The sequence below is a fragment of the Ailuropoda melanoleuca genome, unplaced genomic scaffold (assembly GCF_002007445.2).
Source record: "Ailuropoda melanoleuca isolate Jingjing unplaced genomic scaffold, ASM200744v2 unplaced-scaffold7565, whole genome shotgun sequence".
NCBI lineage: Eukaryota > Metazoa > Chordata > Mammalia > Carnivora > Ursidae > Ailuropoda > Ailuropoda melanoleuca.
This window is the reverse complement of record NW_023251225.1, coordinates 292997-299736: the sequence shown is the minus strand read 5'-3', so window position 1 is coordinate 299736 and position 6740 is coordinate 292997.

The following is a 6740-nucleotide window of genomic DNA, read 5'->3' as shown; positions in this document are numbered from 1 at the left end:
AATAAATGATACAGAAGAAAACATAATGGAAAATAATGGAGCCAAACAAAAGAGAAAAAGAAGAACTGTGAAAAACGAGAATAATTTAGGGAACTCAGAGACTACACCAAATGTAACAACATTCCTATTATAGGAGTCCCAGCAGAAGGAGAGAGAGAAAAGGGACCAGAACATGTTTTTGAAGAAATAATACCTGAATAATTCCACAATCTGGGGAAGGAAATAAACATCAAGATCCAGAAGGCAAAGCAGGCCAACTCCAAGACATATTGTAACTAATTTTGTAAAATATAGTGATAACAACAACGACAAAAATTAAAGCAGCAAGACAAAAGAAGTCCCACTACAGGGGAAGACCCATCATGCTAGCTGCAGATCCCTCAACAGAAACTTAGGAAGCCAGAAGACAGTGGCATGCTGAATGGGAAAAATATGCAGCTAAGAATACTTTAATCAGCAAGGCTTTCATTGAAAATAGGAAGAGAGATAAAGACTTTCATAAAAAAACAAAAACGAAATGAGTTTGTGATCACTAAACAAGCCCTGCAAGAAATGTTAAATGGGACTTTTGAGTGGAAAATACTCAAAGTGACAAAGATAAGAAAGGAACAGAGAAAATCTCCAGAAACAACAAGAAAAGTAATAGAAATGATGCTAAATACTTATCTACTATCTATAATTATTCTGACTATAAATGGACTGAAAGTTCCAATCAAAAGACATAGGATGACCAATGGATGAAAAAAAAAATGACCTATCTATATGCTGCCTACAAAAGACTCATTTTAGGCCTAAAGACACTACAGATTGAAAGTTAGTAGGCGGAGAAGTATTTATCTTACCAATGGATGTCAAAGCAAAGCTGGGGTAAACATATTTATATCAAAAAAATAAATTTAAACAAAAAACTGTAACTAGAGGTGAAAGTGGGAACTGTGTCATAATAAAGGGGTCTAATTCAACAAGAAAATCTAACAATTGTGAATATTCATGTCCCCAACATGGGAGCACCCAGATATATAAGTCAATTAATAACAAACGTAAAGGAAGTCATTGATATTAATATGATAATAGCAGAGGACTTTAATTCCCCACTACATCAATGAACAGATCATCTAAACAGAAAAATCAACAAGGAAACAATCTCTTTGAATGACACTCTGGACCAGATGGACTTAACAGATATATTCAGAACATTACATCCCAAAGCAGCAGCATACATATTCTTTCTGAATGCACATAGGACATTCTCCAGGAAAGATCATATACTAGGTTACAAATAAAGCCTTAACAAGGATAAAAATATGCAAATCATGCATATTTTCCAAATGCAACGCTATGAAACTTGAAGTAATCCACAAGGAAAATGTTGGAAAGACAACAAATACATGGAGGTTAAATGACATGCTACTAAATAACCTGGGTAGCTCAGTCAGTTAAGTGACTGACTTCAGCTATGGTCATGATCTCAGGGTCCTGGGATCAAGAGTCAGCTTGTTCATCTCCCTCTGCTCCTTCCCCCACTCATGCTCTTTCTCATATAAATAAATAAAATCTTTTAAAAATAAATAATAAATGGGTCAACCAGGGAATCAAAATTTTTAAAAAAGTACATGAAAACAAATGAAAACAAAAACAAAATTATTAAACTATTTGGGATGCAGCAAAAGCAGTCCTAAGATGAAAATATATAGCAATATAGGCTTAACTCAAGAAGCAAGAAGAATTACATTTAAACAACCTTACTTACACCCAAAAGAGCTAGAGAAAGAACAACACACAAAGCCTAAGGCCAGAAGAAGAAGGGAAATAATAAAGATTAAAGCAGAAATAAATGATGTATGAACAAAACAAGAACAAAAAACAAAAACCAAAAACAAACAAACAAGCAAAACAGTAATAGAACAGATCAATGAAACCAGGAGCTGGTTCTCAAAAAAAAAAAAAAATTGACAACCTCTAGCCATACTTATCCAAAAAAAAAATAATAATAATAAGTAATAGAGAAAGAGAGAGAGAGATGACCCAAATAAAGTCACAAATGAGAGAGGAGAAATAACGATCAATGCTACAGAAATATAATATTACAAAAAAAACTATATGCCAACAAATTTGAGGACTTGGAGGAAATGGATAAATTCCCAAGAAATATAAACTACCAAAATTGAAACAGGAAGACATAGAAAACGTGAACAGATTGATAATCAGCAAGGAAATTGAATCAGTAATGAAAAACCTCCCAACAAACAAAGTCCAGGACCAGAAGCCTTCACAAGTGAATTCTACCAAACATTTAAAGAGTTAATACATTCATAAGCTATTCCAAAAAATTGAAAAGGAAGGAAAACCTCCAAATTCATTCCATGATGCTAGCATTATGCTGATACCACAACCAGATAAAGACACTACAGATATAAATGCCTCCGAGGAACATAGATCCAAAAATTCTGCACAAAATACTAGCACACCCAATCCTAAAATGCAAAATTCATTCACTGTGATCAAGTGCAATTTATTCTTAGAATGCAAAAGTGGTTCAATCAAAGTGATACATCACATTAACAAAAGCAAGAAAAAATGATGCCTTCAATAGATGCAGAAAAAAGCATTTCACAAGTTAGAACACACATTCATGATAAAAATCTTCAACAAGTGGGTTTAGAGGGAACATACGTCAACCCAATTAAAGCCTTATGTGAAAAAGCCACAGCTAATATTATCCTGAATGGGAGAAAAGTGAAAGATTTCCCTCTACAGTCACAAATAAAATAGGGATGTTCCCTCTCACCACTTTTATTCAGCACAGTACTGGAAGTAATAACTAAAGGAATCAGACAATCAAAAAAATTTGTTTTGATTTTTAAGATTTTATTTATTTATTTTAAGAGAGAAAATCAACACAAGAGAGAGAACACAAGTGTGGGGAGGGGTAGAGGGAGAGAATCTTTAAACAGGCTCCCTGCTGAGTGCAGAACCCAATGCAGGGTTGGATCCTATGACCCATGAGAGCATGAACTGAGCCAAAACCAAGAGCCGGATTCTCAACTGATTAAACCACCCAGGTGCCTTAAAAACAAACAAACAAACAAAAAATACAAGGCTTCTGAGTCAGCAAGAATGAGTACAACATTGACTATTTGCAGATGACATGTTATTATATAGAAATAACCCTAAAGACCCCACCAAAAAACTGCTAGAATTGACATTTAAATTCAGTAATGACACAGGATATAAAATCAATGTACACAAATCTGTTGCATTTCTATACACATATAAGGAAGCAGCAAAAAGAGGAATCAAGGAACCAATCCCATTTACTATTGTAGCGATACCTAAGAATAAATCTCATTAAAGAGGTAAAAGATCTGTACTCTGAAAACTATGAAACATTGATAAAAGAAATTAACACTTTCATAAATAAATGGAAAAGAAAAAAAATAGATTTAAACAAAAAACTGTAACAAGAGGTGAAGGGAACACCTCTTGGTTCAGAAGAACCAAGTTTAAAATGACAATATTGGGGCACCTGGGTGGCACAGCGGTTAGGCGTCTGCCTTCGGCTCAGGGCGTGATCCCGGCGTTAAGGGATCGAGCCCCACATCAGGCTCCTCTGCTATGAGCCTGCTTCTTCCTCTCCCTCTCCCCCTGCTTGTGTTCCCTCTCTCGCTGGCTGTCTCGATCTCTGTCGAATAAATAAATAAAATCTTTAAATAAAATAAAATAAAATAAAATAAAATGACAATATTAACTAAAGAAACCTATGCATTTAATGCAATCCCTTTCAAAATACCACCCACATTTTTCACACAGCTAGAACAAACAATCCTAAATTTGTATGGGAAAACAAAAGATGAATGACAAAGAAATCTTGAAAAAGAAAAGCAAAGCTGGAGGCATCAAAATTCTGGACTTCAATTAATAGTACAAAGCTCTGGCGATCAAGAGAGTATGTCAGTGGCACCAAAAAAAAAAAAAAAAAAAAAAAAAAAAAAAAAAAAAAAAAAAACCCANCAAAAAAAACCCATATAGACAATGGAACAGAATGGAAAACCCAGAAATGAACCCACAACTATATGGCCAATTAATCTTTGGCAAAGCAAGAAAGAATATCAAATGGGAAAAAGACAGTCTCTTCAACAAATAGTGATGGGAAAACTGGACAACCACATGCAAAGAATGAAATTGGACCACTTTCTTGCACATACACACACTCCCAAAAGCTGAATTAAAAATGGACGAGAGACCTAAATGTGAGGCAGGAAACCATTTAAAATCATAGAGGAAGTGACCTCTTTGACATTGGCCATAGCAACCTCTTACTAGATATGTCCCCTGAGGTAAGGGAAACAAAAATAAACTACCAGGACTTCATCAAGATAAAACCTTCTGCAAACAATCAGCAAACCTGAAAGGCAGTGTGTGGAATGGGAAAAGATATTTGCAAATGATACATCTCATAAAGGGATAGTATTCAATATACATAAAGAATTTGGCTAAAATTAACAACACAGGAGCAATTGTTGTTGGCAAGAATGTGGAAAAAGGGGAATGATCTCACACTTTTGGTGGGAATGCAAACTGATGCAGCCACTCTGGCAAAAAGTATGGAGTTTCCTCAAAATTTAGGACTAGAACTATCCTATTTTCCAGTAATTGCACTACTAGGTATTATCCGAATGACACAAAAACATTAATTTGAAAGGACACACTCACACCAATATTTATAGGAACATTATCAACAACAGCCAAATCATGGGAACAGTTCAATGTCCATCAACTAATGAATGGATAAAGAGGTTGTGGCATATCTACAATGGGATATTATTCAGCGATAAAAAAAATAATGGAATCCTGCCTTTTGCAACAATATGGATGGAGCTAGACAGTATTCTGCTAAAATGAAAGTATAGAAACCATATGATTATTTCAACAGATGCAGACAAAATATTTGACAAAGTACAATGACTAATCATGATGAAAACTCTCAACCAAGTATGTTTAGAGGTCACATACATCAACATAATTAAGACCGTATATGAAAAACCCACAGGTAGCGTTGTACTAAATGATATAATGACAAAAGACTCCACTAAAACACTACTAGAATTGATCAATGAATTTAGTAAGATCACTGAATATAAAATCAATATACAGAAATATGTTGCATTTCTGTACACTAATATTACAGTAGTAGAAAGATAAATTAAGATAACAATCCCATTTATAATTGCACAAAAAGTATTATAATACCTAGGAATTAAACTTATCCAAGGCATTGAAAGAGTTGTATTCTGGCGTCTCTAAAACAGTGATGAAAAAATAGAAGATGACAGATAACAATGGAAAAATGTTCCATGCTTATGGGTTAGGAGAACACATGTTGTTAAATGGCTATGCTACCTAATGAAAACTACAGATTTAATGGATTTGTTATTAAAATACCAACAACATTTTTCATAGGCCTAGAACAAATAACTCTAAAATTTGTATAGAACCACAAAAGATTCTAAATAGCCAAAGCTTTGGGGAAAAAAGAAAAGGAACAAATCAGGAGGCATCACTATCCCAGATTTCAAGATATACTACAGAGCTATAGTAATCAAAATAGAATGGTATTGGTACAAAAATAGAAACGTAAATCAAAAAAATAAAATAGATGTTTTCTCATCATACATGATGGAGGCTAGAAAGCAGTGGGATGACATTTTAAAGTTCTTAAATAAACACTGGGTGGAAAAGCAATTGGAAGTGGAGTAGGAGGACCCTAGGCATGACTCATCTCAGGAACAAAACTAGATATCTATCAAATGATTCCAAATACCCCAGAATTCTACCTGAACACTGACAGAACACATTCCACAACTAAAGGGAGAGAAGAGACCACATTGAAGAAAGTACGAGACATGGTTTAAGAAACAGATTGTAGGCTTTTCTGGGTAGGGAGATGTGGTCATGGAGAAGGGTGAGAGATAGAGAAACACATGGGAATGCACAAGGAAAGTTTCCCCAGAGCGATTGCCTTTGAAAATGAGAAGGGCTGAATTTCATGAGTTCTTGCAACAAGCATGGCTTAAAGCCTGGAGTTTTAAAGGTCAGTGGGCTTAGGTGGGATAGATCCTGGAGGGCAGTGCCCTGTTCCTTTAGAGAAGGCACACAAACAACCTGAGTGCAGATGGCATGGAAACAATGATTTGAAGAACACCTGGGGCACACCAGAGGAGATTTTTCACTCATCTCAGAGCTTGTGTCCTAAGAGTCAGCTTTCATGGAGATGCCCCTCTGTGAACAAAGGAGCTGCCTGGCACCATTTCCCTCCCTAGCACTCAGCTTAAACACAGAGTCACCTGCAGGAAGCAGCATATCATAAACACTGGACACCTAACTTGCTTAAACCAAGTTCCATCATCTGGTGTCTGGCAGGACTGCCTTTCAAATTTGCCTCAGTTCTAGCATGCAAGGCCCCTCCCCTAGAAGACCAACACAAACCCCTGCCCACACTGCTACTACCAACCAGAGAGTTCTGCAGGGCCTCAGTCATGGTAGAAATGGCATCAGATCTCATTTCAGAAGCCAAACAGAGCACACTTAGTTAAAACTTGCCACATGCGGGCCAGAGACCAAACAATGCCCACAGAAAACAAGGACAGCCTATGCAGGTGGCTGGTCTGAAGGATGAGCAGCCAGAACACAACAGCAAAGAGCACACAGCACACGCAGAGACGCTCCCTGAAGCACCAGGA